The sequence below is a fragment of the Cavia porcellus genome, unplaced genomic scaffold, assembly GCF_034190915.1.
Source record: "Cavia porcellus strain 051 isolate PalLab524CR breed Dunkin Hartley unplaced genomic scaffold, mCavPor4.1 scaffold_2, whole genome shotgun sequence".
Lineage (NCBI taxonomy): Eukaryota > Metazoa > Chordata > Mammalia > Rodentia > Caviidae > Cavia > Cavia porcellus.
In genome coordinates, this window is record NW_026947485.1 from 86,208,214 (window position 1) to 86,227,826 (window position 19,613).

The 19,613-nt window shown below is 47.1% G+C and overlaps 1 long non-coding RNA gene across 3 annotated transcripts; it reads right to left on the bottom strand.

The window, feature by feature from the left end:
• Positions 1–168: 168 nt before the first annotated feature.
• Positions 169–17,909, bottom strand: LOC134475213 (uncharacterized). Of its 3 annotated transcripts, XR_010046235.1 has the most exons (7): positions 17,775–17,909; positions 6,980–7,135; positions 6,702–6,759; positions 5,373–5,537; positions 2,766–2,986; positions 1,819–1,943; positions 169–1,182 (listed from the first exon to the last, which is right to left on the bottom strand). It is a non-coding gene; the product is annotated as an uncharacterized LOC134475213 (long non-coding RNA). The 3 variants fall into 3 exon arrangements; XR_010046236.1 differs by lacking the exon at positions 5,373–5,537; XR_010046234.1 differs by having other exon boundaries at positions 2,766–5,537.
• Positions 17,910–19,613: the final 1,704 nt, after the last annotated feature.

Sequence of the window (19,613 nt, forward strand, 5' to 3'; positions counted from 1 at the left end):
GTGCAGAGGACAGTTTGCATGGGTAGTTCTGCCTTCCTGGCAACGCTGTCACTCCCCAATAGTCTTTCAACAAACACAATCTCTTTCAATCCAAGGCTTGCAACCAAGAATCTGGTCTGATGCAGCCCAAACTAGGTGGGCCATGGAAACAAGGCAAGGTTGCAGAAATAGAGTAACACAGTTGATTTTAATTCCATGACATCTTTGCCAACAGAAACGATACAGAAACGAAGATTTAAGGTGAATGGCTTATTACCAGATGAATAAGTGATAAGGCTTCCGTGGTAGGGTTAGAATTGGGTTGAGTGTTGGTTTTCAAATTCTTGTGCTATCAGCAGACCTTCCTACCCTGCCTCCCAGCCCTGGGGAGGCTGCAGAACTCACATCCGGTCACTCCCCTCATCATTACCTCCCTGCACACCCAGGTTCTGCCGTAGTCCTGCTACCAGTGCGAGATGATGATTGAACTGGAAGGCTTTCTAAAGTGGGTGCTACTTGCATTTGGTGCCTTTGCCCTTGAGGGAAATGTGTAAGTTGTAACCACCTTTTGTGGTGTTGTCCCCATAAGCCTCAGTCTCAAGAGCAACCCTAGAATTGTAGCAGCTGGTGAGAAACAGAAAAGGGATATAGGGGAAACTGTGGGGACCCAATCCCTGGAACCATGCTGTTTACAAACCCACAGTCACCTGCCTCAAGGTCATCTCCTGGGCACTGTCACACAAGCACCCATGCCCCCTGCCTCCCACCTCACTTCACACCTACGCTTCAGGCCCATCTCCACCAGACCATGGCCCATGACATGGAGAAGCCTTCTCCACCTTCTCCAGTGATTGCTTCCCTTTCAAGACTTCAGTTTCCTCGCTGGCATATTGAGGAGTTGGGGTAGATGTGTGGCTTGAAAGCTGCCTACTGAGCTGCACCAGGGCATACGGGAGGAGGAAGGTCAGCAGGATGCCAAGGCATGGGCTTCAGAGCAGCAGCACTTACCTGTTAGAGATTGTGCTCTGGCTTACAGCAGCGCTTGGGGAAAAGGAGGGTGGATTCTGCTTCTGGAAATGTACGTAACTGGAGACAATCCTGACTTGGAGGTGGTTCAGTTTACAGCTTTGTGACTTGATGATGGAGTGGAATGATTTCCATTCAGTAGAAACTGAGGTTCAAATTTGCAGGGTTGATCTTATCCTGGGATAGAAATGTGCAGTACAGAAGCTGGGCACAGTGACACATTCCTGTAGTCCCAGCTCCTCGGCCAATCCTGAGCCCAGGAGTTCAAGACCAGCCTGGGCAACATAGCAAGACCTTGTCTCAAAGGAAAAAAATAAAAAACAAAAATACACAGTGTAATATAGTGCTGGGCAGTGACACCCAACCTGTCAGCCAGGTGACCTCAGGATAAGCAACTGGTAGTCTCCAGCATTATGGGGTTGCTAAGAGCTGGGCTGTTTGGAAGATTGGGTGTGCTAAATGATTTTCAACTTATAGCTTCAACTTACAAACAGGCTTATCTGATGCAACACCATTACAGGTCAAGGAGCGTATATGAATAAACAAAATCTTGAGAATGTCTGGATAAAGAAAAGTCCTTGAGCTTGGGATGTGGCACGGTAAATTGCTGAGTTCAGTCCCTAGCACCATGAGAGGAAGGGAGAGAGAAGAAGGAAACAAGAAAAGGAAGGAGGGAGAGATGTAGGGAGGGAGGGAAGGGAGGAGGGAGAGAGAGACAGAGGAAGGGAGAGAGAGAACATTCCAGATATAACATTCCTGCTGCTGCTGCTCCGCCCTCCTCTGGAAAGACTGGCCATTCCTCTCTCTCCCTACCTCCTCTCCTCCTTTCTCCCATCCATCCTGCGTTTTGCAAGGTGCTGAGTTGCAAAGTCTCCATCCTTATTTCCAAACTGGGCTTGAACATCAAACTGGAAACCTGGTTCTTGTTACTAGAGACGCTGTAAGAGACGCAGAAGACAATAATGAAGCCAGGCGGTAAATCTCCTGTTTTCCAAAGCTCTTATGCTTTTGACTTTACAACTGAGAAATACACTGACCCACAGAAAGTTTGGAACGTGAAGTCTCAGGAGTAAGAGATATTCACACTTGCCCCTCGCCCTGGCTGTGCAGCACATTGTCAGAAACGGGAACACGCTGCTTCGAGCTGCTTTTAATGACTTTGCAATGACTTTAGTTTTTATTACTGCTTTTTTTTCTCGGCAGGAGGAACCATTCAAATAGGTTTTTCTGCTCAAAATGTACTTTGGAGTTCCATCTGAGGAAATCCAAACCTTTCTCTTCCTCTTCCTAAGTGTCACTTGGTTCCTATTAATACTAGCTCTAGAAACTCTGAGTCAGCATAAAATATGTCCACTCAGGAAAGTGACAGCTTTGCTTTCATTATTCCTTACCCAAGGGGAAAGGAACACATTCACGAGAGCCCTGGAGGGTGTTTAAATGCAGGGAGGGCAGCGTCCACCCTTCCATGGTTGCTCTGTGGGACGCTCTGGGGCCAAGGGGCTGGCCACAGGAGGAAGTGGATGGGACCTTGCCCACAGGCCTGTGGAAGCCCACACTGGCGACACCAAGACTGGCCTGAAGCACTGCCGATTTCCCCTCCTGACTCTGCTGAGGACCTGGCCAGGCCCTGATGAAGCCTGTGCAGTCGCCTGCCAGTCAGCAGAAGCCTGAATATCATGCTTTCTCCCTTGGCTGGTGCAATTTAGACACAGGTGACAGGAAAGGATAGAGTTTGTGACCGGCACATCCACCTATCTCACCTCTTCTCTTACTCTAGAGTTCCCCACCGAGGAGAGCCCTCGGGGACTTCACTGACGCCTGGGTCTGGAGCAGAGCTTCCAGAATCACCATGTGCCTCAGTGCCGCCTCCCTGGGAGCTACTGGGACATGGAGCTTGGTCTCAGGCTGTTGAGGGCTGGGTCGGAGAAGAGTCCAGGCAAGGTCCCACAGGATGGGCCAAGGATCCCGGTTGGAGCCATTCCTGGAAGACAGAAGTGGATCCTGGTATCCTCTCTGGAGGAGAAATTTCCAGGCAGAGCCTGGCCTGATGGAAATTTCCTTGACTGGCAGGAGACTTTCCTTCAGGGTCTTCCCCTAGGCGCTGAGGCTTGAGTCCAGTACCAGAACCTTGGTGTCCGCTAGGATTTCCTCTGCACACGCGGCTTCCCCAGCAGGGCCCTCATGATTGAGAGGTAGGGCAATATCTGATGTCACACAAGGTATGCAGCCTAGGCCTTATAATTTTATACTTGAAAACCAGAAACATACCCTCAGATTTGCACAATACAAATGTTCAAGAAGGCTAGGTTCTGCGCCTCCCAGAACTGACAAAACTGTGCAGTATTGTCCTGCTGTTTCATCTGACAGGCAGAGAGTTCCAGAGAGAAGCAGTGTCCAAGGTCTCAGGCTGACACCAATTTCTCTGGGGTGCCCCGCTCTACATCCAAATCCCTGAAACCAGTGAATATGTTACCCTCCGGCAAGAGGGAGTCGACAGGTATGATTAAGTAAAAGATCTTGAAGCGGGCAGGTTATCCTGGATTATCGAGGCGAGCCCCATGTAATCACAAGGGTCCTTAGAAAAGGGGTAGAGTCAGAGACAGGGGATGCAATTATAGAAGGGAGAGGTTAGAGTGACACGAGGAGGGGCCACAAGTCAGGGAAGCAGGCAGCATCTGCAACCCAGAAAGGTAGGGAAGCCAATGCTTCCCTGAAGCCTGCAGAACAAATGTAGCTGTGGATCTATGATCTAGACTTGTGCGTCCGTACTAAGCCACTAAGTCTATGGTGATCTGTTACTGGACCAGTAGGAAACTAGCATGACTGCCATTACAGGGGAGGAGCCTGCTGCTGATGGGAGCCACCGAATTAGGAGGGATGGTTGATAGCAATTTACCTGCCTTAAATGGCCTCTGCTCCTCCTACTTCACAGTGTCCTGCAGCCAAGGGGTCTGTTCTCCCTTGGCAGATTTTTCACCATTGTGTGGAATCCCTCTCAGTAGCTGGAGCAGCCTCCATCCCTCCTGATGCTCCAGAGAGCTAACAGCATCCCTGGCCACACAGTACCCTTCTCCCATGCAGCCTCAGGTGCTGGAAGCACACTGGATTTCCTAGGATTTGGCTTCCCAGTCCAAAGTTCCTCTTTAACACCCCACTTTCCCAGTTCTCTTCTCTGTGGCCTCTCTCCCACCCTTTCAAAAGTCCAACAAGCAAGAATGGGAACCAAGTTCCTTTTTTCCAGTCAGGAATGAGGAATATCTCCCTCTGGTATGCAAGACGATGTGGACAATGGGTCCCTTTCCCTGTCCCGGGGCCTGCATCTACAAAGCCCCAGAGTGTGCTTCTGTGGGTCCCAGAGCTCACTGCGATATTGTCAGGGAACATTCTTCCCTACTTCTGCTGAGGGGCCTCCCACCAGCATAGCACCCGCCACCTGCCAGGTGAGCTGCAGCTGCCCACAGATCACAGGCTTCTGTGGGTGCTCAGCCACTCACTCTGCCGTTGAACACTTCCCTAGAATCTTCTGGGCACTGGACTCGAAGCCTGGCTGCTGTACACACACATCTCCCAGCTAAGAAATAGAGTCATCTTGATGTGCCCACGGATGGCAGGGAGCATAGAAGAAACTCCAGCTGAGCCCAGGCCAGCAGGCTGAGTCGTAAGAAAAACAAGCTGCTGTGGATGACCATGGTTTGGGGGTAGTTATATACAATAGGTTACTGAAACAATCTGTATCTACACATCCTCAACCTGAGAAGACAGGGCTTGACTTTCTCTCCCTGCAGATTCTTCTTGACCTCTTGGCCCTGCCCTGCCATCCCTCCCCTGTCAGCTTTTAGTAGTTTCTTAACAGTACTGGGAGCACCTGCTCAACCAGTTCTTTTGTAGTGTAATTAATTAATTAGCCATTTGTGAGCCCAAGACAAGGCTGCCATTGATCTCCCGTCTCCTCCTTCCTCCTCCTTTCTCCTTGGAGCTGGAACCCTGAAGGGTTGAGCAAGGACTGTTGGGTCAATCCCTGGACACACAGAGCCATCTTCTGCTGTCAGTTCCTGGAGGAGCCCTAATGTTGTGGTTGCCATTATGACACAGCTATTCATCCAGAAACCATGCAGGCCGAGCAATCTCTCCATACTTGGTCTGTTCCCAGAAGCAGAAGACCTCGACAATGCCAAACCAGTGGCAGCAACAACCAGGAAGAATGGGTGCCTCCATCTGGTCACATTGCTCCCGCGGGAAGTGGCAGCTCCGTGAAGTCAGAGCCCACACTCAGTCATCTTAGATGAACATCTGGAGGAGTTCAGAGTTTCCCAGCTGTCTGGATGACTGCAGATAGATGCAGTGAGCCCTCTTGGGGCAGGACTTACCATTCAGGAAAGCGTCACTTGAGGGGCACACACAAGTCAAGGAGGTACTGGCTGTCCTGTGAGGAAACCGGTCATTGTATGGCCCCTCAAAGGTTTCCTCTCTCCATTTCTCTTGGCACACAGAGCTATAGCTGAGGTGAATTTGCACAAGAATTCAGGAATTTCCTGGGGAGAAAAAGGCGGAGATGTGAACCATTTTCTTTTTGAAGACCATCATTTCGTTCTTCTCTTTGTTGTGTCTCAAGGATGCCAGTTAATCAGTAAAAAGGAAAGTCAGGAACAGTCACTGAGCTCCAGAAGTCCGAGTGAAAGCAGAAGGTGTTCATACAAATGGTCCTGGCCAGATCCTGGAAAGAGGGGCTCTCAAAGCAGACTTCCAGTGTACGGGGAATCTCATAAGAGACAAAGGAGAAGCAAGAGATGTGTCCATCCTTGGTACTATCCACTGGAGGAAAAGATCATGACAGTTATAGGAAATCACCTAAAATCCATAGATGATCTATCACCTATAATCTATAGGTAAGGTCACCTGAGCTGTTTATTCAATAAGCAGTTCAGATATTCAGTTTAATTTTGTTAAAGCTTGGTAATCACAGCTAGAAAGAGAAATTCAAGAAGCAAAAAAAAAAAAAAAAAAAAAGGTTACAATGCCCATGCAGTAGGTACAAAAACAGAAGGGTACAGAGACTCCAGAGACTGGCCTGAGCGTAAGAGAATGACAGTTTCAGCGATGTGTATGGAGGCTTCTGGAAGAAGGTGGCCAATGAAATGAGTTTCAGTGGCTAAAGGTTTATTAGCCCCTGAAAAGACAGAGCTTATCTTTAATGGTTGATAGGTCAGGTTTTCCGGTGTGTCTACCCTCCCCCATAAAGGCAGATGAACAAAGCTAGCTTCCCACATGCCTGCAAGGGCAGGCAAGCTGGTGTGATAAGGGATGGAGTTGAACTCTTGCGCCGTAATCCTCTCTCCCATCAATAACATCCCTGTGGAGCAAGCTCAGAAGCCACGAGTGCTGGTGGAATGGACCAGTCCCAAAGGTTGTGGTTTTCTGTGAGTCTATACATGGTGTAGTGAGATAGAAAGAACCAAGAGAGATCAAACGGGAAACAACCCAGGTAAAGCTACACATGGTAGCAGGGCTGGCTCGGGGCCTCTACCTGCTGGGGAACCTTCTATGATATCTTCTCATGTGAAGAAAAACAATGTTGGGTGACATCCTCTGTGCCTACACCATGCTGGATGGTTGGTTCTTTTGGGAGCAGGTGCCCATGGACACCTCTCCCTCCACAGGAGAGTGAACCCAGAGACCCTCCGGAGCAACTTGCTTACCTGAGGTCTCTCCGATCCTTCAAAATCCATGACCTGGAGGTCTCTGTCTGGGTGACCACTGGAGGGGCAGCACAAAGGTAACGTTACCCTTTTGCAAAGAACTGAGGTTGCTCCTGTCACTTTAAATTAACTTTAGCGAAGAGGGGCTGACAGGAACACGGATCTGGATGAGCTATATTTGACTGATACTCTGTCAAATATCGCACGGGGTTGTGATCCACAACTTTTCCCATCTGCCGCTCCAGTCTGAGTCTCTGAATGCACAATGGCATAATTACCATATTTTGTTCCAATTTCCCTCCATCGGATCAGAGCCTATGAATGTGAAATGTGTCCGCAGAAAAATGGAAGCACTGGTGAGGTTGGCTCGAGGGTGAAGGTGCCCCTTAGTTCTTCCCAAGGGAGAAGGGGGGTCCCGCGAGAAGGTGCACATCCTAGAAACAAAGAGGAAGGTGGTGAATCAGGAGTAAGGAGTGGGATTAAGATCACACAGACCTGCAGCCCTTAGAAACTGGCTTAATCCATTTTATAAAGAGTTGGGAGGGTTTTGCTCTCTGTGAATATAATACCTGGCACATCTGATCAGCTTTTTTCCCAGAACATTTCAAAGCTCTCTGCAAATACAGTGGAGTCTCCTTAGATTAGAGCACGGCCTATTATTACCTGGCTTTGGAGACACCCTAGGTCAGCAGGTCACCTGGGGCCCTCTGAAATAAGACAATTCCCTACAACAAAAAGCCTGGTGTGGTGTGGTTTGTCTAACTAGTGGTTTTCAAACTGTGAGTCATGGGACCCTTTTTAAAAAGAAGCTTTAAGCTCAGTTCCTAATTCAGGACAAAGTGGAGCTATGCTTGTGAAGCAAGGATCAGAGGTGAGGGGGAGCAGAGACGGGTCCCCTAGATAAACTCCCATCCACTCCACCCCTGGGACTCCCCAGGCCAGTTTGAAGACCACTATGGAGGTCAGTGAGGCCTAGTTTCTGCTGGGCACTTTATTTTCCTAGGTACCACTTCTAAAGCTCCATATCTAACTTTGTTCCTATGGTTTTGTGTTTTTTTTTTATAACATAGGATTCCCAAATGATACATGTTTCATTCACACTCTGAGCCACTAAGCACAAAATAAAAATTGGGGGCCTATTGTAAAAAAAAAAAATTAAGAATTTCAAGATGCAACAATGAAATGCCAAGCCCAGGGGAGTGCAAGTCATTGCCCGGGAAGCCAGCACTGTTTCCTGCCCTGTGAAGCCTGGATCTGCCCTTTTTCTTCCCCTTTGCAAGTTTGCAAAGAAATAGCAATGGATTCAAATAGGCCTTCACCTTCCCCGAGAACGTTCACGCATCCTGGTGAGTCACCCGCGCCTTCCTCTTGCCTGCAAGTGGGGGCTCCCTCCGCCCCCAGCACAGGGCCTGTTTCCTGCGCCCTCCATGTTCAGCAGAACAGCTTTGAGATGAATGACTGCGTTTGCAAACAGAAACTTCAGCGGACAAAATAATCCATTGTTTATTCAGGAATTTAGGGGGGAGCAGCACTCAGGAGAAACGGCGGATCTGTTCCAGAACGCCCAGGGTGGTCGATAGAACCATCCCATGTTCCTGGAGGCCTTGGCCGCAGTCGCTTCTGTGCTCGGTCCCCCATGATGTGAGACCATGGTCAGTACTAAAAACATAGCCACTGAGTAAACGCAGCCGTGCTTCTAACTAGTCCTTGATTCAGTGAGTCTGCTGCAGTGGTGACAAATGACAAGCCTCTGCCTCCTCCATCTTTGATCCAGGTTCTGTCCGGGCACACCTGCAGAAGTGTTCCCTTCAGGTGGCCCTGCCTTCGAGACAAAGAGGGCTGCTGTGATTGGGAAGAGAAGGTGCCAATCTTGGCGTACCGTGGGGCAAGGCTGACCAGTCAGGGAGAGTAATGGGGAGAGTCCACCCAGGTGACCCAAGCCACTGGGTACTGAAGACCCAGAGACTGGACCACAGGAATTGGATTTTCTTTCTTTCTTTTTTTTTTTTTTTTTTTTTTTTTAATTTTATTTAAGGAGAAAAAAGAAAAAAAAAAAAAAACAGAAAAAGGGTACAAGTTATACAGAATTTCAGAAAAAATAAACAGTAGGACATCACTAGTTAATTACATATTGTCATCTTAGAAATAGTTGTTGAAGTTACAAAATTAAAGCATATAGAGGGGACTTTCAAACAGTGAGACTGCAAACAGTTTTGTTCAGTGATCCAACAAAACTCAGTAATATGGTTATCTATCTTATACACTTAAATATATATGCAGTTATATCTTTTAGTATACGAAGTTATACCCAAAGATTTTAAAGGAAGAGACACTATGGTAACTACTATTATGTCGAGATTATCTTGTGGTGAAATACTATTTTGCTTAAATGGCTATGTTTTGACCTGTGCTGTTTTGTTGTTATGCCCTCTTTTTTATCTCAATCTCCTTTTTATTATCTACTTTTTCATTTTTATCCTTTTAATTAAGGGAAAAATAAATTAAAAAATAGCAGGATATATTATAGTAACCCACTTTGGTTTCCTATTAACTTGATTTGAAACTCTGTATTGCTCTCACCATCTTGTTTTGACTGATTTTCCTCTATTCTGTTATGCTTGATAGTACCAAGTTTGAAAGTATAGGCAACTATGGATTTTCGGGAGTCGGAGTGCAGAAGGGCAAACAGGTCACCAAGTCAACCTAGCGATGGGCCATGCAGAAGCCACCAGCACCCTCGACTGGAAAGACACAGGAAAGAGTTGGGGCTACCAGAGTGAGCCAGAAACCCACAGAGGTCTAACCAAAAGATCCAGGGCCACAGAGGAACTGATACCCTGCCTGAGCCACTGCCAAGGCAGTAGGAACAGAGGGAAATGCCCAGCGCCTCTGGCTCCAGCACCCCGCACTGTGCGAACCCGGCTGGAAGCCCATCTGCAGGGAGTTAAGGAAGGAGATAGGCTCTGGAGATGCCTCACTCTGCATGACAAGAGTGTGCAGAGGCAAAGCCCGGGAGAGGCCTTTCACCTGCAGCCCTTGGGAGCTTTTCAGACCCTGAGAGGGCACTTGATGGGAGGCACCTTCCTTTCCACCACAGTTCATGTGATAATGGCCTTAGAAATAAGGTTTCTCGTGCTCAGTAGAATTAGAGAGGAAAGTCTTTCTACTGGCTAATGTGTCACAGAATTGTCTTTTCTTTTTCCTTTTTTTTTTTTTTTTAATCTTTTTCCTTTTCATCAGTACGGGGGATCGAACTCATGACTGCCTGCTTGCAAGGCAGGCGCTTATGCCGCTGAGCTAAATCCCCAGCCCCTTCTTTTTCCTTTTTTAATAACAGGAGAAAAATTGTGTTTTTGGACTTACAGATTCACTTCCTTTTACAAGACAGTGAAAATTCTATAACCTATCATGTCTGCCTTTTTGCCTTAGCTGCCAGGAAACTCTCAGCTAAATTTAAAACTTCTCAAATGCAGGTTTTGAGTTATATAGTACCCCCATTTTACATTTCCTTAACTCATAATTGCAAAGTTTAACCTTTCCTTGATTAAATGTTTTATAATCTAAGACATCGCAAGTACTTTAAAGCACTAAAGTCTACCCTGACGGTTTCCTTTATTTTTCAATTTTTCCCAGAGCCTTTTGTATACTAGACAAGCTATATCCTTAACCACTCAGTTTTTAGACTGTTGGTTGGTTAAGATCATTTCAAGGGTCCTGCGTCTCTAATTCCTCCCTATGTTTGGTCTCTATCTCTTCCCCTCCCCCCCCAAAAAACTCCCTAGTAATCGGTCATTTTCCCACGTTGAAAAAGCCGCAGCTTCTCCCCACTTCTCCATGGTACTCGCTTGCTCTTAAATTGACTCTATCTCTTTCACTTCCCCTTCCTCTGCCCTCCTCAGAGATTTCCTCTCCAGCAGGGTATGAGCCCTTCCCAAGCAGCTCCGGCATCATGGGGCCCTCTAAAGGGGAAGCTGCAGGTCTGGACAGAGAGCTTGGGGATCCTGGCAATGGAGGGCCAGTGTGTGGCACAGTGGTAGCCACAAGGGTCACTCCTGGTTTGAATGCAGCCAAGTCACTGGCCGACCATGACTAAAGACTGTTGTATTTACCAGCTTAGTAGCATATACGTCTTACCCCTACTTTTGGTAACAGCACCACATTTCTTCTCTAGGGATTACTCCTTTCCCACTGCATTCAGTATGGGTAGGATTATTGCAATTCATGTGCACCTGTGCCTACACATGCATGTGCATGTGCATTTACAGAGAATCAAACCAAGGGCCTTACGCGTGTTAGGCAAATGCTCTGCCGCTGAGCCACAACCCCAGCCCACGGAAAGGACTACCTTTCAATGCTGCATGCCCTCCTTGCCCAAAGTATGACCAAGTAACCCAGCCAAATCCATCAAGTCTTTCTCCCCAGAGGGTAAATATTGAGTAGGGTAGTGAGTTAAAGCTATAATCTTGCTATGTCTTGCTATAATCCACAGTATGCTTGTCTATGAGCTCCTCCTATCTCTAAACTCCACACTGACAACATCCTTGTCCCTACTCAGCTTTTTCTTGGATCTTTGCAAAGGAGTCTCTGTTGCTAGCAATCATCAAACTCCAGAAGATGCAGAGTCTGAGAGTGAATGTGTTACATCACCTCTTGGAGCCCTGGGTTCTGCATCTGTATAATGAAGAAACCAGGACAACCCTTAATGAACGAGGGGCCATGTTGTTAATCCCCCTGTGCATTTCACAAATATTCCATCCTTCCTTGCCCTGCCAAGCTAGTGACCTACAACTGTAGTAGAACACGTCCACATTCCACAGAAGGCCAGTAGCAAACACCAACAGTCACATCTCCTAACTCCTCACCACCCTCTAGACCTCTCTGCTTTTCAAGGAAATCCTTGGAGCTTCACGGAAGGATGAGCAGTACTTTGCCCGATGCAGTAGAGAAAAAGAAAAATTTCTAAGAAATTTCCCAATAACTCACCATGAAGAGGAAGAACAGAATTTCCAGCTGGGGCCATTTGCCAAAAGCCCAGGCCCGAGCTCCTACAGCAGAGCTACTCAGAGGATTCCTCTCTTCATAAAAGCACAATTCTGAAGGATATGCAAGAGCAGACCTGGCTCCAAGGGGCCTCCTCCTTCCCCTGATGACTCAGTTTTTGTCAGGAAGCACAGAAGGCCCTCCAGTCCTCCAGGAAGTTTCGACCGAGATCTTCATCTCTGGGCTATCTCACCATCCACACTGGCCAGCGGGAGCCTGGAGCTGGGTGTTGCTGCACCTACCACACTGCCTCCCTGAATCCTCAAATTACACTGAGCTACATCCCGCAGAAGCACTGGCTCTGCTGAGAGGGAACAAAGCAGAGATGTTCCTGAATCCTTGGTGGGTTCCGTGGCAGCCCATGGCTGTGCTAAAGGGCTGGTTGGTCATGGAGTCTTCTCATAATCATGACTATGAGTGTTACCTCTGTTACTTATTGGCATTTGCCAGGAAAGAATTAAATTCATTATCACTATTTTGCAATTGGTGACACAGGCTTAGCGTGATTAAGAAATCTGACCAAGAACACACAGCTTTTAAGCAATGGAGTCAATAATTTCACTGAGATCTCCTCAACTTCAAAGTCTGTACTGTTAACCACCATGCTTGATGGGAGGCCCCATTACCCCACTTATGATCACCAGCTAAGCACCAGCCATGGTGATCATGGAGAGTGAAGGGAACTGATTTCCACCGCTACCCTTCTGCAGCTGAGTGACTCTGGAAAGTCACATTTCTCTTTTTCAATTCCCTCCTATGTACAGTGGAGGGCATTGGCTTCTGTGCCTCAGTGGGATGAGATATCAACAGTGTGCTGCGTGGAAGTCCCATAGGGGACATCATCAGCTCGGAGAGGGAAGATCACAGAAGCAGAGCAACTCAGGAGTGTGCAGGAGGAAAAGGCTCCTTTGGGTGCTAGTGGGAGACCAGCGGGGCGCTCCCTGGGGCTGCCTTGAGGGAAGCCCATGCAAGAGAATTCTGTGAGTTCACAAGTCATCTCCAGACTGCTGCAGGCCTCCAAATAAACTGCTAGTTCATTGGACTAAGAGAGCTTCCTGTACAAAATGGAAAGGAGTTAGAGCAGCTCCGATGGAATGGGAAGGCCAGGCTTTGGACTTCCTCTTTCATCACTCTCTGCAGGCCCAATGACCACAGTGTTTTTCTCTGCCCTATTCTGGCAAGTGTAGTGGCTTCCCCTCCCCCACCGCCCCCCCACCTCCTCATCACAGAACAAAGGAACCTGGCTCCTTCCCGCCAGTCCAGAGAGGGTTCCTAATTGGCTTTCCATTAAAAAGAAAATAGACTACTGTTTCCACCTCATTATTTATGAGCCTTTCTGGAAGTGCATTTCCATGCACTCTGGGATTACTCATGCCCATTTTGCTTGGCCATATTTTATGATCTGTTTTATTTATTTGGGGCCTCTATTGGGTAGTCACATCTGAAACCAATTAGAAAACAAGAACTAGGAAAAACCAAATAAACACCTGGACATGTCCAAGCCCAGAGTGTTTCTGAAGGTTGTTACTGGTTGGATGGGCATGGTCATGCCAACAGTCCACCCCATAGGAAGCAGAGATAACTATCCAAGGGACACTGGGTAATAGGCCACACAAATGGTGGCCCACAGATTTAAACACCTCCTCTGACAGAGCTTGGGCTGAGCTTGCCTAGTTCTCGGGCCCACCCAGGTATCCCTTTGCAACACAAGCGTATTACTTATTTATTTGTGTACCTTCCGCTCTGCCTGGAACATAGCAGGAATTCAGTAGTTCTCTACTCTGACTTGTCCACACACCCACCAAGCCTTCTGGGAGTACAAGGATTTACACAGTCACACCACTTTAAAGGGACAATGTGGAGAACCGTGAATTTAGGAATGGTTTGACCAGCTCTTTCTTAGAATTCCTAGAGGTAAATGGTCTCAAAAAAGCAGTCGACAAGCTTGTTTTTCCCAGAGACCAGATCTCGCCTTGTAAAGCCCACCATTTAGCAAGGTATAGACAGGGGTCTCAGAGAAAAGAAGGTAAACTCTTTCATCTCTCTCGTAGGAGTCTGAAATCACATCTTCCCAGGATTTGCTTTGGAATCTGTGTCCTTAGGAAAGCCACTGGCATCTAGTTTTTCCAGGTAAAATTCCACCTGTTCTCCTCCTCTTCCTCTAACCACAGCAGAGACTGAGTACTGCGGGGTTCATGAACAGCGTACAGGGGATAGAAGCGAGGAGGCCAGCAAGCAGCCTGCTGGGGCAGGCAGGTGCGGGCTATAAAAGGCCTATGCACTGTAGAACTGTGTGGGGTTTCTGTTGGGGCCAAAGAGAAAAATGTGCCTCTCTTTCGTGACTTATTTTCTTCTCTGGGGTATTTGTGGTATTTGTTATAATCTAATTTCATCCATACATACTCACTGTAGGGGATAGCAACAATATTCATGCAGACACATCCCTCCCAAATGCTACCTTTGCTTAGAAATTTATATAAATCCTTTGTATTAGTCGAGGTTCTCCAGAGAAACAATCAGTAGGATATGCGTGTGTGTTTACACAATCATGTATCACTTAATGATGGTGATATTCTGAGAAATACATCATTACACGAGTTTATCATTGTGCAAACCTCAGAGTATACATTAAAAACTAAAATAGTTACGAAGGCACCAGATGATACAGTGTCACTAACCACTGTCACACTTGTACATGCAGTCTATCATTTCATCATTGAAAGCATCACTGTGTGTTGACATATATGTATATGTATATATATGTATATGTAAAGGAACAAATATATGTTGGAGAGAGAGAGACTGAGACAATAGGAATTGGTTCACACAATTATGAAAACCAAAATGTTCCATGATCTGCCACCTTGCAAACCAGAGGACCAGGAAAATCAGTGGTTAATTCAGGCCAAGCCTAAAATCCAAGTTCAGGGATCTGAGGACCAGAGAAACCAATAGAATAAGCTTGGTCTGAGCTTGAAGTTTTGATCAGGGGGACCAGTATCGAGAGCAGGGGAAGATGGATGGCCCCGCTGCAGCCCAGAGAGTACATTCACCCTCTTTCCACCTTCTGGTCCCGTCCAGACTGTCTGTAGCTGATGCCTACCTCTCCTTCAGTCAGTCTGCCAATTCAGTTGCTCATCGCCTCCAGAGGAACTCTGCCAGACACACCCAGAAATGTTTTACCAGCTGCCCAGGAACATCCCTTAGCCCAGGCGAGCTGACATGTAAAATCGAGCGTCGTATCCTTTAGTGTGCTTCCTTCCTTCCTTCCTTTGCTCACCGACTCAACCAAGTGCTCAGTGGTTCACAGTGGTAGGCACTGGCTGTCCATCAGGTGTAGTGTGAAAGTCTTCTTACCCGGCCCATGTTTCATCCTGTGCCATGACTTGGGGTCACATAAGCCAAGGAATCTCTCCTCCCTTGGACTGCAAGAACTCCAGTAGTCGTCAGGTTGTGAGGCAGGAAACCGACATTGTTTCCAAATCTGAGGGCTGTTCTTCTACTTCTTGTCACTCTGGCCAACCTGATCACTTCTTGCTGCTACAAATGACAGACCTGAAGCTTTCAAATATGAGGAACAAAGCCCCCGCTGTCATTTTCCCCACTTTTTTTGCCAGCCAAGGGGAGCAATAATGGCAAGGACTCAGAGGATGAACAGACACCTGGCCATGACCATTGGGAGAAGAGAGCTGAACCTTCCTTGAGAAAGTCCACAGCGTGGCAATGTCAAGGTCCGCTGAGGTCCCTGGATTGCTCTGTGTGACCTAATTGGTCCTCTAGGGAAAACCAGGAACTCTTTCTCAGAGTAACATTTTTTAATGGATAAAACAAAATATACAGGATTTTAAAAAGCCAATTATGTTAGAATACTCATCAAAATAGAGTGATTTATGTGCTAATTTCTAAACACAAGATACAAGTCAATACATTTAAATTTACACACAATAGAGCATTACTCTATCAAAGAAACATAAACGAGTCATTTGTAGGAAGATGGATGCACCTGGAGAACACAGTGTTAAATGAAATAAATCAGACACGCAAGCTTAAATATCGCATGGTTTCTTTTATATAAGAAATCCAAATTATAAATAAACAGCTAAATAAAAGACAAGAGGCAGTAGGGAGATGGATCTTTCTCAAATGGGAAGGGAATCAAGAGTTGAGAGACTGTGCCAGGCATGGTGGTGCATACCTGTGCCCCTGCACGCAGGAGGCCAGGGCAGGAGAACAGATGCAAATTTGAGGTCAGCCTGCGCTAAGCAGCAACACCTCGGTCTCTAAAACAAACAAACAAACAAAACAAAAACAGATGGAAGCAGGGGAAGGGAGGAAAAGAAGGAGATGGGAAAAGGAATTTAAGTGTTATGTCCGGATGGAGACCCTGCCGGCAGCGGAGAGACAGCAAGAAAGCAACGCAGTCCCCATACTGTGCACCAGCGGAGGCCCTGCCAGCAGCACAGAGAAAGGAAGGAAGCTGTGCAGCCCCACCCCGCCCCAGCCCCATGCACTGGTGCAGTCTCTACAGGCCAGGGAGGGACAGGGAGGAAGGAACGCAATCCCCACAACCGCGCGCTGGGTGCAGGCCCTACCTGTCGGGGAGAACCAGCAAGGAAGCCACTTCCACCTCTTGCCTCCCTGCCACCACCCACACAACACCCCCCACACACCCCTTGTAAGCAACCAGACACGACACAGACTGAGATGATAATAACTGAAGGAAGCAACCTGGTGTTTAAGTTGTTTGATTGACTTTGCAAGCCTCAGGCTGGCAGCCTGAGCAACTAATTAAAGAATAAGATTATGCAAGATAGTAACAATTGTGGATTAGCTACTGACCCATCACTGTTTTGTTTCATTTTACTAATCTGTGTTACTCCTTTTAAAATTAAAAACAAACAAACAAAAAAAGACAAAAGATATGTTATATTTAAGCACCAACTCCACACAAGGAATGTAACCATTAAGTACTAAAAACATAAACTAATAAAAAAAATTTTTAAATAACATTAAACAAAAGATAGGCAATCTTAATCTAACTTACATTAAAGACATATCCATATAAAGGTTGTGTCTTGATTCCATCATGGCCAATGTAACACCTTTTTCTCGGACTGAGCAGGACACACATCATATTGCATACTCAGCTGATTTCGGTCTTAATTCTCCTGGTTTCAAGGGTTGAGAATCCTGACTCACCAAGATAAATTACTACAAATGTATTGTAAGAACCACCAGTTTGTTTTTCAGGGACACCTGAATTCTCTAAGGTTTTGGGCACTGACCCTCAGTGATGGAAATTCACACTTTCACTATTTGGTGGCTGGACTCTGAGGCCCTGAGTTTCTCAGGGTTGGCAAGTTGGCTCCGGCAAGTATCTACAGATGAGAATGGATCTCAGGACCAGCAAACAGCTCGCCTAGTGACAAAGTAGAGCTGTGTGGTATTTCAAGACCTGCAGTAACTGCAATGCAGTACAAAGCTAACTTGATTTCTCACAGAGACAAAGTCACAGGGACAGCTGACATACTAGGGTTTGTTTCCCACACTCACAAGCAAAGGAAACACCAAAATCCACCTAGAGACTACCAAAAACCAGGATACAATTTCCTCCCATCCAAGTTCCCAGAGCCCACAGAGCATCTTGGAAGTTGGTGGACCCTGAGTATGTGCAGCTGTCCTGGAGAAGGAAGAGGTGGAAAGGACGGAAAAGTCAGCAGACAGCTCAGAACTGGAAAATCCCCAGTACAGGACACCTGGGGCAAGCTCAGCCTGGGGACTCCTGGAAGGCCTTCAGTGAGGTTGAGCATTCTCTTGAGACTGGATCTGCAGTGATACAGCTCTGCAGCTCCCTGCAACACCCTCAGTCCAGTCTCCAGCAAAAATGCCTGAAATGAGTGGGGCTTATACTAGCTAGCATCAAGGAGGGGGCCGGGTTGCACAATTGGATCAACCCAAGAGGACTGTAAATCCATCTGTAAGTGAAAACAGTTCAGCTGAAGCAGAAACCTGAACCAGACAAGGAAGGCTCACCTGGAAACCTGCAGGCCCTCAGGTGAGAGCTGGGGAGCCCCTCAAATCATGGAGTGCAGCCTTCTCGGGGTCCTGGGACCCCTGAAAACGTGGCTGGTGTCTGGAAAGGGCCAGAGCCTTTTGCACTGGAAAGGCTCAAGGACTCACAGCTGTGAGTCCAGGCGTCTGGGAAAGGGCTGTGCAGGAAGTCGGGCTCATTCCAGGGCACAGGCCTGTTGTGTGGCTTGGGCATCCGGAAGGAAGGCCTTACTGGGACGGGCATTCTATCGCCACGACTAAGGGGTTGGCGCTCTCTGAAATCCAAGCGAGATGCTGGTCCCTGGAAGACACCAACCGAGCAGTGGTTGCTGAAGCTTTAATGAGGAGCCCACAAATGAATCCCCTTTGCCCTGCACTGCCTCCAGCAAGCCCGCCGCTTCCCCACACTGACTTCCCGGCGCGATGCTGTAAGTTTGCCTCCTAATCTCAACCTCAATTCCTTTTTCCCCTTCTTCTCAGTGTTAAAGTCACGACCTTTGCGGTTTATGGGCCACCAGAGACTGAACTAAATGTGTTAGCTCAGAGTCCAAACAAGTAATAGCCAGCCAATTAAATTAATAATCCATATTGTTACAATGTTTAACCACGGCTGTTTCCTCAGCGGTCTGTTTAAATCACAGCCAAGGCCTGACCTATTAAAATGAATAACTGGAATTATGAGAAACTCCATTTAATAAACACAGTGAGGAACGCAGCACAATTGGGCATGAAATATTTATTACCACTTGAAGCAGAGCGCTGTTTGGGACTTTAAGGTAGGATTAATGAATGGGTTGTAATTTCTAACTCAAGGTGGGAGGTGTGGCCGGAATAGGGGACCGTTGGCAGATTTCTGGAAAAATCAGTCCACATTATATTATCAGACTCCTGGGGCCATTTGGTTATAGGGGAGCCGCCTCTACTCACAGTAAGAGGAAGAAGACCAATGTCTAATCGTAGTCCTCCCAGAGATCTAGTACTTTCTCAGTAACTGTTTATTGGATGCCTGAAAGGATAGCTAGACGGATGGATGGATGGAATGATGGATGGATGGATGGATGGATGGACGGATGGACCAATAATAGATAAAACATTTTTGCATCTATCCAGAGTTTAGTGATACAGGACATGTGGAACAGTTAGCATAGCACCTGACATAAAGTCCTCAGCAGGTGGTAATTGTCTTAATTAGAAGAGCAAAGCCTGGTTATGAGAAAATCAGTTCTCCCAAGCAGAAATTCTGTGGGATCTCAGAGGTGCTCAGGACTTCTCAGTCACCCTAACCAGCCCGTTTATGTGTATGCACTCTTCAGAATATATTTTGAGTAGTTAGTCTTATTGTTTTTAGCTTTTCTCAGAGCAAACCACTTTCCCCTTTTTTCCTGAAGTTCAGTGTCTGATCCCTGCATTCGCCCCAACACGTCCCTCTTCTCCCTGCCAGGGCTCTGTTGCACGAAGTCTCTTCTCTTTTCCAAGACCATATTAACTTTGAAATTTTGATAACAGGTTTAGAAAATGTGGTTTCGGTAATGATAGCTCTTGCCACATCATGTAAGCGGGTGCTTATTGGGGGTCTATGAATAAGATAACGTCTTTCTCTCTAGGGGAGCCCCCAGTGGGAAAAGGACAGTCCCAAACCTGCTGGAACTTGCTCTTCAGAGATAGGGAAAGTGGGCAGACACAGCCGGGCTCTGAGGGCACATTTCACACTGTAAGATCTGAAAGGGGATGAAGATCTGGAAAGGCACAACTTAGGTTCCCATTTGAGAACCAGCAAGCATCATTTAGAGACTAGGACAGTAGCCTGCAGTTCCAGGCCCG